We start from the raw sequence: 21,364 nt of genomic DNA, 5'->3' as shown, positions 1-21,364 counted from the left end.
GTCTGAGACCAGGAAGACTCAGTGGCTAAGGTCTAGAATCATCTGAAGGCTTGTTCACACACATATGACTCAAAGGCTAAGACTGCCCCCTGGAGTGCCTGCTATAGCCTCTGCAGGTGGTGAGGACTTGTTCACAACATGGTGACATCAAGGTGTTGGATTCCATCCGTGGCCACCAGGGCTCTAAGCAACAGTTGTCCCAGCAAAGGAGGCAGAAACTGAATGGTTTTTCTTGAGCCAGTTTGGAAGCCACACAGCAGGACAACTGCCATGTTAAAGTAGTTAAAGTAGTAATAAGCTGGCTCAGATTCAAGCAGAGGGGAAACAGATGCTATGTCTCTGTTAGAAGAGTGTCAAAATACGCATGCAGGACTTGGGGAAGGCATTTTAAAACCACCATGGATGGTGTGGAGTGACTGTGGGGTGCAGAGCCCCCCACCTCTCACCCCACCAACCTACGTGAAATAATAGTAAACTCTGTGTAAAGCCATTGAGGTGTTAGTAGCACTTGTTCCAGTCCAACTCAAATAGAGTGTCTCTTAAGACCTTAAAGAGTCAATGAGCATCCTCTCTGAATATCAAATTGACCAAAGCAGGAAAGAATTCTACTTTAGGGGAGTATATCTCCAGTACTAGATGAATGCTTCAAAAGCCATCAGGTCACTTAACTTAGCCAACACAGGTTGGGGAACCTGTGTTTAGAGGAACACTGAATATATGTATTCAGTCTTTTTTAGCAGGAAATTGGAGGTTTCCATTTCTACCATGATAGCAAACACCTGCCCCACTTCCCCACTGCCCACTGAGGAGCCACGCCAAATACTGCTGACCAGTCTCAATACCAATCGGTGAGCCATCCACCTGACTCCCCAAAACTACTCCCTATAAGAATCTAGTGCAGTTCCTTTCCAAGCTCACTCTATGTTTGTATCTTCATATTTTTAAGTTCTTGGCTTTGGTCAGCTTTGGTTCAGAAGAGATGGTGCAGGGTCGAATGCCACTATTTTATTGGTTACTTCCAATTAATATTTCAAAGTATAACGATTCTTTAAAAATAAAGCTGAGATAAAAGTTGGGGTTGGGGCAGGGGTCCACTGAAGAAAAGTAAAGCAAAGACTAAGATCTGAAGTCACATTCCATCTCCCTGGTGAGGCAAAGTACGCACACAAAACCATAGTTAATAATATGACCATTCATGAGAAGGGCCTGAAGGCAAAGCACAATAAAGTCCATTTTCAGAATTGTGAGCAAGGAGATGAGACTTGGTTGAAGAAAAAGAAGACTTTCAGGAGGGTGAGCTTTCAAGTGGGTTGAGCTTGATTTTGAAGGGAAGACAGATTTGACCAAAAGGAAAGGAGCAAAGAAAGTGCAGAGGCGGGGATGCTAAGGGCAGGACCTAGTGTAATGAAGAAACTGGACAGGCTGGGCTCTGCAGTGTTCTCCAGAAGCATCAAGCATTGAAGGCCATTCTAGAGACGTCAGTGTGATCTAACAGTCAGTCTCACTGAGCTCACTCCCTGAGGACTTCAGACCAGATGAAAAGCTGGGTTCTTAAATAAATAATAAAAAATTAAAAAAAAAAACTTAAAAAAAGGGATCCCTGGGTGGCGCAGCAGTTCGGCGCGTGCCTTTGGCCCAGGGCGCGATCCTGGAGACCCGGGATCGAATCCCACGTCGGGCTCCCGGTGCATGGAGCCTGCTTCTCCCTCTGCCTGTGTCTCTGCCTCTCTCTCTCTCTCTCTGTGTGACTATCATAAATAAATAATAAAAAATTTAAAAAAAAAACTTGAAAAGCTGGGTTCTATTATGGTTACCCAGCAGGTGCTCAAGATATGTACCATCATCACCACCCCCATTGTCATTGTTGTCGTCGTCGTCATCATCATCTTCATCATCATCATCATCATCTCATTAGTAAAATGAAGAAGACTCCCAAGGATAATTCCAAGATATGCTTTGGAAAGGAATAAACTAGGATGCTAGGAATCTGTGGAGAGCACAGGGCCCATTAGTCCTGAGTCAGTAATAGAATGTGCTTCGATTGGGGTGACTGGGTGGCTTTGTTGGTTAAGTATCTGCCTTCGGCTCAGGTCATGATCCCAGGGTCCTATAATTGAGTTCAGCTTTGGGCTCCCTGCTCAGCGAGGAGTCTGCTTTTCTCTCTGCCCCTCTCCACCTGCTCATTCTCTCTCTTTCTCTCTCTCTCTTTCAAATAAATAAATAAAGTCTTAAAAAAATATATTAAAAAATAAAATAATTTTTTTTTCAAAAAGAATGTTTCAGTTAAAAGCTTGATGTAGGGGCACTTTAGTGGCTCAGTTGGTTAAGCTTCTGCCTTTGTTTCAAGTCATGATCTCAGGGTCCTGGAATTGAGTTCAGCTTTGGGCTCCCTGCTCAGCGAGGAGTCTGCTTCTCCCTCCCCCTGTGCCCTTCCCTACCCCCTGCTCATGTGTGCATGTGCTCTCTCTCAAATAAATAAATAAAATTGAAGAAAATAAAGTAAACTTAAGGTGTGAATATTATCTAGGTGGAAAAGGGGAAGGGAACATGGATACATGCTTTGACATGAATAAACATTGGAAACAGTATGCTAAGTGAAGGAAGCTAAACACAATGAGCCACATATTTTATGATTCTATTTGCAGGAAATGTCAAGAATAGGCAAATCCATGGAGACAAAAGACAGATTAGGGGTTGCCAGGGGCTGGAGAGAAGGGATAATGGGGTGACAACGTATTGGGTCCAAGTTTCCACATGGGGTGATGAGAAAGTTCTGGAACTAAATAATGATGATGGTTGCAAAACATTGTGAATGTAAAATGCACCAAATTGTCCACTTTGCAATTGTACACTTTTAAGATGATAGATTTTATATTATGTATATTTTACCACAATTAAGAAGTGTGACATCCAAACCTATAAACAGAAAAACATCATCTGAAATCCAGGCACTAACTCCCACCTGCTGCTCAGAATTTAAAACCCTAAGTAGATTACGGGTACAGTGTGGATCCATCACATTAAAAGTAACTGATAGGGAAATTAAAGAGCAACGAAAATAATAAAAAGCCCAGATAAGAGACACTGTGCCAATAAGTGGCTGGAGATGGAATGACTAAAATGGACCAAGGGCAGCAATAACACAAAGAACAGAAGAGGTTATCAGAGATGACCTGACCTATTCAGGCAGGCTCTTAAAATAACAACAAAAATGGTGTTTTGGCATAAATCCTCACTCTAACTCACTTCAGCCAGTCTCATCCCAGAACCACAGGGACGCTGAATGCCAACTACACATAAATCGTGTATAGCAAAACCTGAATCAATTTTCATTGTTTTTCCAAACTTCAATGCATGGTGAAACTCTCATCCTGGTGTAATATTTCCACACCCAGAGAAAGCTGATAGTTTCACCACTTGGAAGGTGGGGAGCAAATCAGTGTTGATTGGAGGAGGAAGGTGAAAGACACCTTCCTGTGAGCAGGAGAGCCATGGTGGGCAAGTACCTCCATACAACAGCCAGTCACCTGCCAGAAGCAGCGAGCAGAAGGGCAGATGTGCAATCTAATCTCTGAATTAGGGAAGCCCTTCACTGGGGAGGAAAACTTTGCTGACATGGAGCAACCAACGAGCCACACCAGAACCGTACCTGAGGTGACCCCGAGAGCTCTGTAGGGAAAAGGCACCTGCCATTAGGCTCAGATGAGAGTCAGCAAACAAATACATAATTTTCAAGTTATTTCTGGCATGTCCCACGGTAATAATTTTGTTTCTATGTTTATAAGGTTGTCACTTTGGAATTTGTGGACTAACAGGTAGCGATAGCTCCGTGGATCTGGCTGCCTGAGTTCAGTTACAAATATTTTATCTACGGTGGCAGCTTGGAGGGAAGACTGGAAAAGTTTCATCTGGACCACTAGCCTTCAAACATGCTCCTGAAAATATTACCAATGATTCTGAAACATTCACAGACATACACATTTCACACTATGATCTTCTTTTTTATTTAAATTCTAGTTAGTGAACATATAGTGCAATATTGGTTTCAGGAGTAGAATTCAGTGATTCATCACTTACGTATCATAGTCAGGACTCATCATAACAAGTATCCTCCTTGATGCTCATCCCCCACCTAGCCTATCTCCCACTGACCTCCTTCTATCAACCCTGTTTGTTCTCTATTATTAAGAGTCTCTTGGGGATCCCTGGGTGGGTCAGCGGTTTAGCGCCAGCCTTTGGCCCAGGGCGAGATCCTGAAGTCCCGGTATTGAGTCCCATGACAGGCTCCCTGAACGGAGCCTGCTTCTCCCTCTGCCTGTGTCTCTACCTCTTTCTCCCTCTATGTCTATCATGAATAAATAAATAAAATCTTAAAAAAAGAAAAAGAGTTGTAAAAAAAAAAAAGTCTCTTAAGGCTTGTTTCCCTCTTAACATAATAGATATGTTAATCTATTTTCTTTCTTAAATTCAACATATGAGTGAGATCATATGCCTTATTTCACTTAGCACAATATACTCTAGCTCCATCCACATCATGGCAAATGGCAAGATTTCATTCTTTTTGATGGCTGAGTAATATTCCATTGTACGTATAAATGCCACATCTTCTTCATCTATTCATCAGTCGATGGGCATTTGGGCCCTCTTCATACTGTGGCTATTGTTGATAATGTTGCTATAAACATCAGGGTGCATGTATCCTTTTGAAAATGTATTTTTGTATCCATCGGGTAAATCCCCAGTAGTGGAATTGCTAGATTGCACAGTAGTTCTATTTTTAACTTTCCGAGAACCTCCAAACTGTGGTCCAGAGTGGCTGCACCAGTTTGCATTCCCACCAACAGTGCAAGAGGGTTCCCCTTTCTCTGTATCCTCGCCAACATCTGTTGTTTCTTGCGTTGTTAATTTTACCCATTCTGACAGGTGTGAGGTGATATCTCATTGTAGTTTTGATTTGTATTTCCCTGATGATGATTGATGTTGAGCATCGTTTCCTGTGTCTGTTAGCCATCTGGATGTCTTCCTTAAAAAAGTGTCTGTTTATGTCTTTGCCCATTTCTTAACTAGGTTATTTGGTTTTGGGGGTGTTGAGTTTAATAAGTTCTTTATAGGGCAGCCTGGGTGGCTCAGCGGCTTAGCACTTGCCTTTGGCCCAGGATGTGATCCTGGAGACCTGGGATCGAGTCCCACATCAGGCTCCCTGCATGGAGCCTGCTTCTCCCTCTGCCTGTGTCTCTGCCTCTGTCTCTTATGAATGAATAAATAAAATTTTTTTAAAAAAGTTCTTTATAGATTTTTGGATTCTAAACCTTTATTAACTAGGTTATTTGTTTTTTTGGGTGTTGAGTTTAATAAGTTCTTTATAGATTTTTGGATACTAAACCTTTAGGTATTTCATTTGCAAATATCTTCTCCCATTCCATAGATTGCCTTTTAGTTTTGTTGTTTCCTTCCCTGTGCAGAAGCTTTTTATCTTGATGAAGTCCCAATAGTTCATTCTTGCATTTGTTTCCCTTGCCTCCAGAGACTTGTCTAGTAAGAAGTTGTTGCGGCAGAGGTCAAAGAAATTTTTGACTATGTTTTCCTCTAGGATTTTGATAGTTTCCTGTCTCACGTTTAGGTCTTTCATCTTTTTTGAATTTATTTTTTACACTCTGAGCCTCCTAAAGAATCTTTTTGGGAGAGGGCTTATTGCACACCCTGGATTTGGATTGCAAATCGCCACCTACAGAGGAAGGAAGAAAGAGATCCATTTAAAAAGCAGATTACCAGAAAAAGAGTGGGAGAGAGGGAGAAACAACAGGGGGGAAATGGGATAAAGTGATGGAGTGAAATAGGACGGACAGAGATGGAAATAAGAAAGGGCCTCAAAGTGATAGGCACCTCATCTCTACAAACTCGCTGGTGCCCTGATGGAGTTATGAGAGATCCAACCATGGGGAAAGAGTCAAGACACATGCATTGGCTTCCAGATTTGGCATTCTGGATTTGGGCATTGTCCACCTCTCAGCTGACATGTCACTTGCCCACAGGCTTCCCCCAGTCTGATACAGGTGTGAATGCTTGCTGGCCAGCACATCAGCATGTCTGTAAGAGCTTGCCATGGAAAAATGAGTGATAATATGCAGAATGCTCATGGACAAAGAGTCACTCACTTACCTGCTCCAATGACATAAATTGCACAAAAGGATACTTTGTCATCATAGAGGAAGAACATCCACAGCCATGCTGATATATGAGCTTGACCTACCTACCTAGGGCTTGAAAAACCAGGAGCCTCACGAGGGCTCCAGCCCTTGGCACCAGGGTACATCATTAACACTCTCACCCACTCACTTATTTCTGAACTCCCAAATATTCTGCAAACCTTCCTAAGTATTAGCACCATGGGAAATACAGTGAACCACCTTGAGAAGAGAAAGGGTTTTTTTTTTTTTATTAAGGTTTTTTTTTTTTTTTCAATTTGTTCTGATTACACTTATTTTTCAGGTCTGCTACCAACTCTTCAGAATGGAATCAGACTTCCTTCTATGTACCACAAACAGGACCCTGGCTCCCCCCCCCCCAAAAAAAAAAACTTCTAGAACTTCTAGAACCTTCATGACACAGGTTGCAGGCAGGAGGTTAGAAGCACAGAGCTCTGGAATTGTGAGGATGGAAAAGACATAAAGGGTGCCAGCCTGGGGCACCTGGGTGGCTCAGTCAGTTAAGCATCTACCTTCAGCTCAAGTTGTTGTGATCCTGGGGTCCTGGGATCGAGCCCTGCGTCAGGCTCCCTGCTGAGCAGGGAATTTCTCCTTGCTTGTGCTCTCTCTCTCTCAAATAAATAAATAAAATCTTAAAAATATAAAGGCCCAACTTTCAGTCTTCTGGACTATAACTTAAATTTAGTGCTTAAAACAGCAACTTTATCCCAGAAAGAGGAGGCTGCTGCTCAGGGCAGTGGGCCATTTCCTGGCTAGAGCTGCTCCTTTCTGGGCTAATGCCAAAGTGCCTGCTGTGTGGGCCCCAGCCAGACACTCCTTTGTTTTCTACAACTGTCTTTTTAAAACTGGCCACAGCTGAGGTCCATCCACTCCCCCTATTGTACCTTTTTCGTTGGCATCCCGGGTTTCTATTAGAGAGCTATCCCCTCAATATATTACTTTTTTTTTAAAAGATGAAATAACTTAGTTTCAAGGAATTTAGTAAATGTCCCTAGCTGAACCAAAAACTTAAAAACCAAGGAGGATATAGAATTATCTATACAATTTTACTGTTCAGTGACCAAATGATGTATTGTTTGCTTATTGTGACAAGAGGCTCTTTGGCTACATATATAAATCTCCTTCAGCGGTCTCAGTGATTTCCAGCTTCATAGGAAATCATCTAGACGTATCCTAGTGCAAATTAAAAAAAAAAAGTTTTAATTAAAAATAAACTGTAGAGTTAGAACGTCCCAGGAATCAAACACTCTGGAGACCAGTCCCAGCTACTCTGCCGTTGCTGATCTGAGACCAGTTTCCAACACTTCCCCTACCTCAACTTCCTGTGCCCATGAGACTCTGGTAAGGAATCCTGCCCTACCTGCTTCGCAGTGCTAAAATGAGGAAATGGGAAAGTGCTAGGAATTATAAAGCACACAAATGTGCCCTCCGATTGCTGCTAAGACATGCTGGTCCAGTCCACAATAATCACTGGGAGACTTAAAGGTTATGTGTGAGTCACCTGTGAAACAAAACCTAAGCAACCTCCTAGCTAAACTACTATATGATCTCCTCCATAACCTAACCACGCATGTGCTTTTAGTATGCTGTCACGTGGGATTTTATCTATGATATTTAATATCTGTTTTTGCAGAAAGATAATAGTAATGCACTCATTTCCATTTTTTTTTTAAAGTCAAGATGGGGCACCTGGGTGGCTCAGTGGATTAAATGTCTGCCTTTGGCTCAGGTCATGACCCCAGAGTTCCAGGGATTGAGCCCCTCATCAGGCTCCTCACTCCAGAGAGTCTGCTTCTCCCTCTCCCCTTCCTCTTATTCATGCACTCTCTCTCTCACTCTCTCTCTCTCTCTCAAATAAATAAAATATTTTTTAAAAAAACAAAAAGTCTAGATAAGAGCAATTTAAAAAATTATTTCACTTATACAGTAAAGTTAACCTTCACTTTTTGATGTACAGTTCTATGCATTTTAACACATGCATGGATTTGCCTAACACCATCACAATCAAGATACCCAACAGGTCTATCACCCTAAAAATTCCTATTATAGTTACATTCTACCCCCCGCCTCAGCCCCTACACCATGGATCTGTTCTCCTGGTCTATTCTGTTCCTTTCCAAAAAGGTCCTATACATGGAACTATATGGTATGTAGCCTTTAAACCTTTTTTTCTTTTTTCATTTCAGTGTAATATCTTTGAGAATCATCAAAGTTATTGTCCATTCCTTTCTTTGCTAAATAATATTCCATGGCTTCTTTAACTATTCACTTGGTGAAGGACATCTAGTTCGTTTCCAGATCTTGGTAATTATAAATAAAGAGGCTATAAACGTTCATGTATAGGTTGCTGTGTGACTATAAGTTTTTGGTTCTCTAGGGAGAACACCCAGTTGTGGGCTTGCTGAGTCATTCAATTTTGTTTTAAACAAACAGTGACTTGCAGATGTCAACATCACTGTAAATCTCCAGAACTGTTTTTCAAGTCAACCTTTTAAAATCAGAGACTAGTACCACTATTAATCGACCCTCAAAAACTAATGTTTTAATACTTTGGGGGAACTACTGTTTTCCATAGATAGTAACAAAAAATGTCATTGTAGCACTGTTGCAAAAAAGAAAAAAAAAACTTCAGTGATTCTATCAAGAGTTATTTTTATTGACTAAGAAATGGTCTCTCCATTTTCCAAAATAAGATAAAATAAAATAAAGCTGAGTCGAAAGGGGTTTTAACATCAGGCATTGAGTTAACACATACCAGGTCTGGCCCGACGTAAAAGCTGGGTGCTAAACTGGAAAGGACACACCATGGTCCCTACTCACCTTGGAGTGTTTGAAGAGACTTTGAGGTGTGGCCCAAAGGCCCGTGTTTAGCATTTGTTAAACAGTCTTGAGGAAGCTGCCTTCACTGGGGTTCTGTGGGCCAATCAGTAACTGGCACCTCTCACCCTGTGCCTCATGGGTCCCGTGGGCCCCAGAACAATCTATATTCCCCCGGTTGAAGATGATAGCATAATGTCAGTGTACTTAAAATTCAATTTCACTCTCCTGATCTATGCTCCATTATGCAGGCCTTTGAAATAGTCTCCAAAGAAGGTAAGCCTTCTATTGATTCCCATTCTCCTACAGAGCAACTGGTGTGTAGCAACCCATAGCATAATATGAGGGGGAGAAAATATTGATTCTAGGAAACTTAATATTATTAAAAGACAGTTGTATTAAATCTCTTTCCTGGACTTAGCTGAGCGCTTTTTTTTTTCTTTCCCATTTTCAGAAAATCAATGAAGCTAATACCCTTGTTAGTTTTAGAGTTTCTACTACAGCAGTTTCATGTCATCGTAGAACCTACGGAAGGTTTGTAGGCTCAGCATTTGAGGCTGGCAGCCCTTCACTGATCATATCCACAGTTCTCTCTTTAGTGATTCACTCAGAGGGGGCAAGTTGTATTTAAATCACATGTTCCACATATTCGTTTTCATCAGTGTGTAAAAGTCTCAAGACCATGCTTAGTCTTAGCTGCAAAATGCCTAAATTCTTAAGATAAAGTTCATTGCACAAATGCAATGTTCAGGTTGGGAGGAGTCTAAAGAAATAAAAGCAACAAGAATCCGTGTGGGGAGAGGGTTATTTGATGGGGAACACCTGCCAATTGAAAACCCCAGAATCTGCTATTTAAGACTGTAAGTCACATTTGCTTTTCTGTGGATCATCCTTGAACTTTCCATTTTATGAGGAGCAGCTGCTTCTGATTTGTGACAAGATTAAAGCATTTTGGAATCTCTCTCCATATAGCCAAGTTCTGATAGAATGTCTGCTATGTCATTATCAAATATAACAAGACTGTAATATGGCTCCAGAGTCAATGAACCAAGGACCGGAATCTTCTTCTAATTATATAATATGAAACTTCTTGTAATTCTGATGCCATGAATTTGGAATTTGTGATTAATATGGGTTAGACTGCTAAGCAAGCGTTTTCTTCACAGACCCTGCAAATAGTATTTTAAAGAGAAGATAGCAAGAATAATGCTGAAACTATGTGAAAAACAAACTTTTTTCAAACCCCCTCAAAGATTTTAGAAGCCACAATTAACATGTAAATACTTGTGGGGCTTTTTATTGTTATTTTATACCCTTTCTTCTGGCTTCTCTTGAGAGTGGTATTCTCAGCTCCCAATTGACCAAGTCCACCTGCATATTCCAGACAGCATGAACTTATTTGTCCCAAATTGGATCAGATATTTGTATTCTTGCTCACTATCCATCTTCCTGTTTTCCCAAGTACCACTACAAGGCTCTTCATTTCCACCACCATCTAAAAGAGCAGTCAAGGACCATTGGTTGACATTGTTTAGGAAATGTCCAATTTGATTCCTTTCCCCAGAATCCAGCCTGTTGCTGCTTCCTCCTCACCCATCTGAACCCTGCAAGCCCTCCTTCAAGCCTACCAGTATCTCTTGCCCACCCTCTGCTACTGGAGAGACCCTTCTGAAAACAACAAAATGCATTATGTCAAAGCATATTGAAAATTGCCGTGGGCTTCACATGACTGATCAGAGAGCCCACCAAGTCATCAGCACTGGGTACTGGGAAAGCTCTGGAGATGATGCAGACAAGCCTGAGCAGGCACAGGAGCAAAAACACCTATGTCATGTTTGGGTGACGGCAAGAAGACATAATTGGCTTAAACAGGAATTTTTATTAATGATAGTTATATAAGACTGGGACATAAAAGTGAAGGAGGTTCAGACCGGAGACTTGAAAGTCAGGCTGAGACTTCTGAGCTTTATCCTTCCATCCCTGGGGAGCCATTGTGCATCATGACCAGAAGAGGCAGATGAGGCAAAGTCCAGTTGGAAACACCTATTGCCTCCCCTGCTGCCAAACTGGTGGGTGATACCATTAGGCTGCTAGTTATTTTTGCTAGTGACAAACTTTGTCTTTCACTAGGAAAAGGAGAAAAAGGAGAAATTTATTGGTGAGTAATTCTTTAGGTGTTTCTCTTTAATACACTTTGAATTTTTAAGTAACATTTCATACTGGCTTTGCAAATATAAACACCAGTTCAGAGATTCACAATATGGTAGTAGTAGTAGTAGTAGTAGTAGTAGTAGTAGTAGTAACAGTATGTAATTAAAATGCACTAATCCTTTTTCCAGAGGCTAAGAGAATAGAAACAAAACACATCTCTAGATAAAGTACTAAGGCATTCATGAGCCGACTTCATTTCTTTGAACCAAAGAAAACAAAAAATATCATGAAGAATGCATTCTTGAGGATTTCAAGTGCAAGTGCCAGAAATTCAAATGTTGTTCCCAAATATGTCAATTGCTTAAGATCAGAATTGGATATGTTAAAACCTATAGATCATCGGAGCTGCCCTCTATGCTGACCATGAGAGTGCAACCTCAATGCCGACCAGCCACCTCTCCCAACATATCTTTGGGGCAGCTCCAACTTACCATGGCCAGACCTGAATCCATTACCACCCACTCCAAACCTTCTTTCTCTCCATCAAAGGTATTTGTGTCCATCTGTCCACCTAAGCTGGAAACACTGTCATCATCCATGCCTCTCTCTCTCTCTCTCCCTGGACCTCTTCATCCATGGGGCTCCCCATAGCTATCACTTATCTTCCGAATGTCTGCCTGAATCAGCCCCCCTCAACGGTCACAAAATCTTGCCTTACCATCAGTATCCCAAGACTTCAGCTACCTTCTAAATGGCTCTCACTATCAATCTGACAGCCGGTGGTGTCTTCTCATTTGAGCACTCCTGGAATCCTCTCTCCCTCTTTCTTCTCCACCTGTCAAATGCCCCTCATCTTTTAGCTTGAGCCAAATGGCATTTCCTTGCACTCTCATTATTTCCTACCTCTTTCTCCAAAAGTGAACAGTTTTCTCATCTAGATTCCCTCTTATTTTTTCTCTTTGATTATAACACACATCCAGTTTCTACTATGATTTGATGCTTAAGACTCTTTCTCCTCTGATAAATGTGTATTTCTTCAGGTTTGGGACCACATGTTATTCTTTGAGTCTCTGGGGAGTGTAGCACTCTCCGAGAAACATGGTACGCTCTCTCGAAATTGCTGAATTCTTGCCATCCTCTCTCTGAAAAGTGACATATCTGATCCAAAATGTGATCATTCCCAATTTAAGCTTTTATGATTTTTCTGGCTGCAGATCTTGCCTCACTTAAGTTATTCTTGCTCACTCTCCCCTGTGGCTATGTCTATTTGGTCTTTTTAAGAGCAAATCACTTTCAAGCAGAATTTGGTATAAGATTTTATCACTAGCTAGATGCCTACAGGAAATACAGATGAAAGATCTATGTGTACCTCAGCACTTAGTTTAGAAATACCCTATACATATACCTATAGAGATAACCCATGCCCCAACCCTGGCATTGACATCTTGAGAAAATAGCTGCATGTAGAGAGCCACCTGTGTGCTCCAATGAGGAGACTAGAGTGTTACATGACTGATAATTATCTGTGGGCAAAAATAACAGCATGGTCCCTGCAGCGATCGTTCCTCATGCCAACTAAACAGCTTTCTCAAACCCACACCTGCCTTGAATTAGTCAATTACCAATGTTGAGAAAGCAGGAAATGAATGGCTCATGGTTTTAAGCATCAATAATTAAAATAAAAAAGTCATAAAGAGTCATTCTTCTTCCTGGAGTGTAAATGAATGAGACTCTAAGTGTATGGTAAAGACACTATAATTGCCAGCAAATTAACTCCCAAAGAAAATGAAGAGGGAAATCTGTCTCCTTGACTCTTGGACTATTTCCTTCCAAAGGTATTTTATTGTTCCACTTTAGGAGTGGGAACTCAACTCAGTATAGACAACACTCCTGTAGTAAGTGTGATCACCAGGCAGCCACATGGGAGCATCTTCTATCCATGGCATCACTTGTATCCACTTGGGCCTGTTAAGGTTATGCGCTCTGCAACTGAGGTCCTCATCCAGTGAAGACTTGGTCCAGAGATGTGCTGGATAAAGAGAAGGCAGGCCTTCTCTTGCCCAGATCCTCTTTTAGCACTAATCTTTGAGAATAAGGGGTGTGTATGTTTTGATTCTACACTCAGCAATGCTATGTTGCATTTAGTCAGAGAGAAGCCATAGGAATCATTTCCTAGAACTCAAACCAGAGTCAGACCTCTACTAAATTATAGGTGGTTCCACCCCCCTCCATCCCTCCACCACTTCTCTGTAGTTTGAGAGTCCCCTTTCCCAGGCAATTTTCCCTGGTCCTTTTAGTCCAAAGTAATTGTATCAGATAAGCTCTTTCAAAGAAATATATCAGTAGTTGTGGTCCTATGCATTATCTGCTTATTTGAGGAGATCATTTAAAAATAATTTTAAAAGGATATATATATATATATATATATATATATATATATTCCACAGTCTATTTATCCAACCATCTATCCACTGATGAACATTTGGGTTCAGCCATAAAAAAAAGTCTACAATATGAATGAACCTTGAAAACATGATATGCTAAGTAAAAGAAGTCAGACACAAAAGACCACATGTTGTATGATCCCATTTATATGCAATGCCCAGAATAGACTAATCCATAGACAAAGAAAGCAGATAGTTGGTTCCCAGGGGTTGGAGAGAAGGAAAATAAGGAATGACTGCTTATTGGGTACAAGGTTTCCTTTTGGGGTGATGAAAAATGCTTTGGAACAAGATATAATTGGTAATTATATGATGTGCATGTACTTAATGCCATTGAATTCCCTTTAAAGTGGTTAATTTTATAATATGTGAACTTCAGCACAGTTTTTAAAGGGTGGAAGAATCTGTAGATGGTCATCCACGAGTCTCTCTTGGTGAAATTCCAGATATAGTAGCAATAGGGTAGAGCTCCCATTAAAGAGCTTTCTCAGGGTCCTTAAATCACAGGAATTTGTTTGCTTTGTCCAACACTGAGCCTGCCTCAGATGGGAAGCCCTCATTGTGGCCTGTCTGGGAAGCCAAGGTTAGCTCACAAGGAAGGAAGCAGAGTTGGCCTCAACCTTTCATTGGAATAGATCCAACCTCTATGGAGAAAAAGAAATAATAAGTAGCTAATGCTGACTGGAATTATTATTATTATTATTATCATCCTTTTTCTATGCTGACCTTTATATTCGGTGACCTAAAATTAGATTGTGTGTTGTTTATTTAACTTTTTCTTGGGATTTTGTGGGGAAGTTTTTCGTTTTTTTGTTTTTGTTTTTGTTTGTTTGTTTTTGTTTTTGTTTTGTTTTAGTTTGTATTGATTCCCTACTGCTGTGGCAGCAAAACCAAGCAAAAGAGCTGGTGGTTACACACAGTTCACTTTCTGGTTTCACCCCCAGCCAGAGACTGAGGCAGCAAGACTGGTTTCTGGTTACTGATGACACGTGTGCTTCCTCTTTCTTTCCCATGCCCCCCCTCACCCACTAATCTGGGAATCCTCCCTAGGGCCTTACCCACGGAGTCCCTGGTTATTGAGGCTCAAGATTAGAAAGTCTAGAAGTCTGAGACCTGAAGACCCCCTCAGCCTGTTCCCATTGGATCTTTGATAAGAACACCAGCCTTTCTCAGGACAAGAAATTAACATAATAGAGCAAAGAATAAAGAAGGGGATTCAATGGAAGTGAACTTTGAGTAGGTATGGTTTTGCTCTCCTGCTTTCTGATTTGAAAGGATGGACATTTCAACTTTGACTTTCTACAGTAAAAATTACTAGAAGGAGGTCATATCCATCAAGGTCCAGTCAAAAGAAATCACTCTAGTTATTTTAACAAGGAAAACGTGATATAAAGAACTGTTCATTATAAAAGGTGCTTGTCTATGAAAAATGGCTAAAAATGGACCCCAAAGAAGTAGCATGTGTGAAGAGTAGCTCTTACCTCCAGGATGAGAAAGAACAGATAAAGGGACTAAGGACTAGTTGTGAAACCTCTGTCCCTAGGCTTGGCCACCCTCAAGGCTGAGACTCAGACCTCATCAGAGAGCCTAGCTACCACAGGAATTCACAACCCACTGGTGCAGTTAAAAACATAAACCTTTCTGGGAGACAAAGGCCAGAGATGGCCTGGAGAAGCAGCCTATCATTGCAGAACGTAGGGTCGGAAAAGCTTCTGGGAAGTGGCCAGCAGTGGAGAGAGTATGGCCTTGAGTGCACAGCTGAGCTCAGCTCCATGGGCCACTGGACTACTGGAATGAACAACAATAGTGGGGGACCAGAACTCAAAAACAAAGTTCCTTCTCCTTGCACTGCACTTTAGAACCTTCCAGTGATGAAGTTCATATTCAGCAAGTGGGCAAAAAAAGGCATGTTTACAGAGTCCAGTTCCAGCATTACAGATCAGGGTGGAGAAGGGTGGATCTGGAGCTGAGAGACAACAAATTGAAACTTGGCCCAGATGGAGATCCCCATTCCAGATCTGGCCTGGCGTCCAGGGCAGACAAACCCTTCACCTTGGTGAACTGTTATCATAGTGTCTTCAGCCATGGGAGGAACACAAACAACATGATTCACCACTCCATTAGCTGGTACTCAAGAATATGCCCAAGAGGGTCAAGGAATATCATTCAACTTTCAAAATCAATGACTAATAAATAATGTCACAGTGTCTTAGGAACAGGAAAAAAGTAAAGTGGAGGACTTTCATAACTTAGATGTGGCAAAAAATGGCTGTATTTTCATTAATCTAGTTTCCTTGTCCTCCTGAGGACCCAGCTGGACTCTGTTCCCAGCTTCCTTTTGCAATTAAGTAGAGCCACATGACTGATCCTAGCCAATGAGATGTAAGGAAAAGTAATACGTCCCACCTCCAGGCCTGCCCTAGAGCCTTATGACACAATCCTGTGTGCTCTTTCTTCCACAACCTACTAGCCACCTACAGACCAAGAGTCCATGGTCTTTGAACCTGGCAGAGATTCTAGGGAAAGAGCCTAAGTCCCTGACTTACCATTTGGAGGAGAGCATTCCCAGAGAGTTGCTCAACCAGAAATACCCCCACTGGACTATGATGGTAGCAAGAAATAAGCCCATAATGCACTGATTCCCACAGTGTGATCTCCAGGAAAGCAGCATTAGCACTACCCAGAAACTTGTTAAAAGTGCAGATTCTCAGGCCCCAGTCAAAACTCATTCAGAAACCTGGAAGAGTAGACCAGCAGTTTGTGTCTTATTTGTCTCTTATTAAAGGAGATCAAAATGCTCTACAGTTTAAAAACCATTGCCGTATTGTATAAAAAAGGAGTTTACAGTTTAAAAAGGGAGTTTACAGTTTAAAAAAGGAGTTTACAGTTTAAAAAAAGGAGTTCTACAGTTTAAAAACCATTGCCATATTGTATAAAAAAGGAGTTTACAGTTTAAAAAAGGAGTTTACAGTTTAAAAAAAAAGGAGTTTACAGTTTAAAAAAGGAGTTTACAGTTTAAAAAAGGAGTTTACAGTTTAAAAAAAGGAGTTCTACAGTTTAAAAACCATTGCCGTATTGTATAAAGATACTGAGATTGGGAAGTTCTTTGTTAAGGCACTTGGATAACAATCCAGGGAGTTCCAACACAAAAACCATAAACCAAGTCTTCAATAATCTATTAGAACTTAACATCACCTCACTAGGGACCTTTGACATGGCTCTGTCACCCATGAGGCTCCTGCAAGTTCCATCAGGGGGTTGATCACACTTGTGTTGCAGACTTTTTGCTTTTGAACATTTGGCTGCTCTGCTATTCTTATGACCTACTTTGGATCTTCCCATTTATCCCCAACTGGGACCAAATTGATGAGGTCTTTGTAAAGTTGAAGGTTTACCAACCTCAGGTATCACCTGTGACATTTGCCAAGAGCCAGAAAACAAGGACTGCATTTGTTGAGTTCTTCTGGACAAGTCACTTAACCTGCTCGCCTTATTACCCTCTGTGAAAAGTTTGATTAACTCTAACCCATTTACAAGTCACCTGGAGGAAAAGTCTTCAGAAAAGCATAAGCCATAGATTATATGTCCATGCTTAGAGAAATTCCATATAACTCTGTATATCCTTCAAACTTTAAACAACAGAAAACAAAAAGCAGCCCCTCTTCAACTCTGTATACAACAGCTGGAAACAAGAAACTGAAGAAAGAAACTCTAGATTGACTCATTATAAGTTTAGAACTATTCAAATGCAAAATTTTCTATTTCTTTTTTTTTAATTTTTTTTTATTTTTAAGTTATCTCTACACCCAACGTATACCTGAAACTCACAAACCTGAGATCAAGAGTCACATGCTCTACCCATTGAGCCAGCCAGGTGCTCACAAAGTTTTCTATTTCAATTTTGACCAAAATGACCTCTACAAAATTTGAGTTTATTTGCCAAATATGAAGTGCAACTTGTGTGTGTGTGTGTGTGTGTGTGTGCACGCACGCGTGTGTGTGTGTGTGTGTGTGTGTGTGTAAGTCAGATCTCCTGGGGGGGGGGGGAGTCATCATTTAAAGAAAATGCGAAGCTTGGAATGAGCATCTGTTATCAAAGCAATGTGTTTAATTAGCCACATGGGTAAACAAGTGTTGCCAGGAATGTGGTGGCTCAAAAGATGTGGCATTTAGCTCCAGCTCCATGCAAAGCCACATCTTCAGCACTTAGTTCAAAAGTAATTACCATCTCACTGGCACTTGGGTAGAGAGAGAAAAGAAATCACTATATTCATCTTGTGATTAAATGGCAATTAGCAACTAAGTGCCCTGCAACAATGTGGCACTCACCACCTCATCACAGCATCAGGAGCTTCCCCACCAATCCGCCAGTCCTCTGGGCATCAGAGCCCAGTGCACGAGGAGGAGGGTCCTGGGGAGGACCCACACAGCAGCCCACGCAGGCGGGAGTGAGGCACAAATGAATGGTTAACAAATGAACACTTCAGCTAAGCTATGTGGGTTCCAAACACAATCCCACAACTTATTAACCTGCCAACTTGGCCAATTTACTTAAACATTTCTTGTCATCAGTGTCCTCACCTGAAAATTGGGAGAACTAGTTGTTCTTAACATATAACATGGTGTGAGGCTTAGGTGAGTTAATAGATGCAAAGCATTTAAGAGAGCTCTTGGAATATGGAAAATCCTCAAAGATGGCTGGTGTCTCAATGCTTCAGTTACTTCTCCCATCAGGCGAGGTAGATTAACTCTTTCCTGCCATATGCCATTTAACGCTAAAAAAATCATTTAAAATGTATTGTACTGCCAAAACCCAAAACCAAACACAAAACAAAAAACCCTCTCTATGCCAGCACGCCTCTTCAGTCATGAATTCTGGTTCATGCGGTACCTGAGGAACAACCCCCAAATTCCAAATTGTGAAACAGATAGAAGCAATTTCTGGGAAACCATGAACAGAAATTGTGTATTGTCCAAGAAGAACAAGCCTACAGATTCAGACAAGAAACTCAGAAGTCCAAACCCTGCAGACAGAAATGAATGAGGATGGACCAAAGTAAGACCAAAGGGATGATGGGTATGGCCAGCTCTTCATTATGAACATTTATGGTCAAAAGGTTGCTTCTCAACTGGCATCTCTACTCACCTTAGTTATTGTGAATTTGGTGCACAAATTATTTCTATATTAGCTTTAAAACATAAACAGGTGACAAAGCTGTTGTAAAACCATACAGCTTTTTCAAGTCTATCCATCTGTGGTGGCAGGTGTCCATCTATTCTCAGATGCCTTCCCAACCTTTGCCCTATCTGTTCTGTGCCACAGGAATCTGCATCTCCTGTGCCCCTTGCCAACTGACTTCTAATGAATTGGTCCAATAGGAGGCAGTGGTGAGACTTGAGAGTCTTTCTTACTCCTCTTGTAACAACTGTATCGGAGTCTCCTACCTAATCGCCTTCCACATTGGGTTTCCAGCTTCAGTCAGGGGCCCCGGTTTGATATCAGGTCCTCCCAATGTCCTTCCAGCCCAAGAGGCGGAAGTGGAACGTTCTTATAACTAATCACTGACTGCTTAATGGCTTTCTAATGGTTTATTAGCTCTTATAGCACATGTGTATCCAATTCCCTTTCTTAAATTCCCTCTGAAATACCTAGACTGGATTTTAGGAATCAAGGGACTCTGACTGGTAAACCGTTGCCTCATTTACATAATTTTCCCTTCCATTATCTTAGTAGGAAAAGCACTGAATAGGAATCAGGAATGTAGAGCTCTGAGTTCTGATCCCATTTCAGCTGCTAATTGACTACATAACCACAGGCATTTCTCAGTGCCTCAGTTTCCTAATACATAGGAATATTGGACTGGGGGACTTCTAAGATCACTTTCAGTTATAATATTCTGGGACTTGACATTATGACCAATGTCACTGGCATCACTGTCACCTGGCACTTGAGAATGTGCAGTGGTGGGGACTAGGGGCATGCACTTACTGAGCTGCTTCAAGCACACGTGCTGGCAAGCCATTTTAGATCAGCAGCTGAGTTCTATCAAGGTGATCCAATCTGTTTCCTGGGTAAGAGAAGGCATCAGGGAGGGCTGGGGTAGATGGGCTGGGTGCATGGATGGTGGGCACACGTACGCTTGTATGTCTTACACAAGTGTGTGATTGGCTAAGAAACTCATCAGTACATGAATCTCTATGTGTTGTTCCCACCCTTTATCTTTTACATTTAAAATTATAAAGAAAAACAAGTACAAAAATAAAATTATAAAGAATTTAGCACTTTAGCATCACACGATGAGGATCAGTAAGGATGATACTATCCAAATTAATCCCCCATCCAAATGAATATAAAGCCACTAGATACTAAGCATGACTATGTGATAAATTCATGGCCTCAGTAAGCAGATTTCTGTTCTCCTTCTCTTCCCCAAACTGGCAGTTCTCAATCTTTTTTCCCTCACAACATGACAATGTATGTGTCACACATGAGCAGAGCCATGCAAAACTCCCGGTGTGCTGTCTGTACTCTGACCCTTCTTGCTTTTTCTAATCATTATGAAATGTGCCTATAACATTTACATTGTTAGCCTTTAATTGGTTTTGGGCTCAAAGTTGTGATCAGTAAATAGTAAAGCGAGTTATCATGTTCTTTATTGATAAAACATTAAATATAAGCCTCTATTGCACATCACATACACAAGTGCACACTCAACCTTGAAGATATTTTTACAGTAAAAACTCCCACAAATTTTTTCTTCTCAAGACATATAGTCCTAAACTTCACACAAAATAATCCAGTTTAACTCCTCAGGGCTTCTTTAAAAAGATTGCTCTATCTTTTTTGTCAAAAGCAAATGCTGATATATTCCTCTATAACTAGTTGTAATTTGCAATGTGATAACCACTAAACACATGCTATTGAGCACTTGAAATGTAGCTGGTCCAAATCAATTTATGCCATAAATGTAAAGAACACACTAGATTTTGAAATCTCAATGTGAAAAAAAAAAGGCCTAAGACATCTCAGTAATTTTGAATATTGGTTGCATTTTGAAATTATAACATTTTGGATATTGTGTTAAATAAAAGATACCATTAAAATTCATTTTATCTCTTCATTAGACAATTTTAACTTCCATTGCTCCATATCTCTACTGGGCAGCACTGATTCTAGAAGTTAAAGGAAATGCAAACATACTTCTTCCACGTTTCTCTTTCTTACTGAAGAATCTTGATGAAAAGCAGCCATATTCACTACAATTGATGGGGGGGGACACCCAAATTTACAAGAAAGATGGATGTGCTGTAGTTTCAACTTGCTGACACGCAAACCAAGCTTCAGTCTATACAGAAAATAGCAAAGACTCAGTTAATGGTGCTGTTCACTGGAAAGAGCATCATCGTGTTTAAAACCTTGTGCTTCTTTCAAAAGACCAAGAGAGGGGAGGGCTTAAGGCAGTTATTCTTATTAATTGAAAGCCAAAGAAGGTAAGGACCCCAAGTTAAAGTTTCAGAGGATTGACTTCACCCACAGCTCCTCCATGTCCTTACTATTCCAAAGCACACATCAAAAATAAATCTTATGGGGGTGCTTGGGTGGCTTAGTCGTTTAAGATTCCGACTCTTGATTTTGGCTCAATCATGATCTCAGGACTGTGAGATTAAACCCCATGTCAGGCTCCCTGCTGGGCAGGGAGTCTGCTTAAGATCCTCTCTCTCCCTCTCCCACTTCCCCTCCTCCTA

The sequence above is a fragment of the Vulpes lagopus genome, chromosome 20 (genome assembly GCF_018345385.1).
Source record: "Vulpes lagopus strain Blue_001 chromosome 20, ASM1834538v1, whole genome shotgun sequence".
Lineage (NCBI taxonomy): Eukaryota > Metazoa > Chordata > Mammalia > Carnivora > Canidae > Vulpes > Vulpes lagopus.
Note: the sequence above shows the minus strand (reverse complement) of the source record.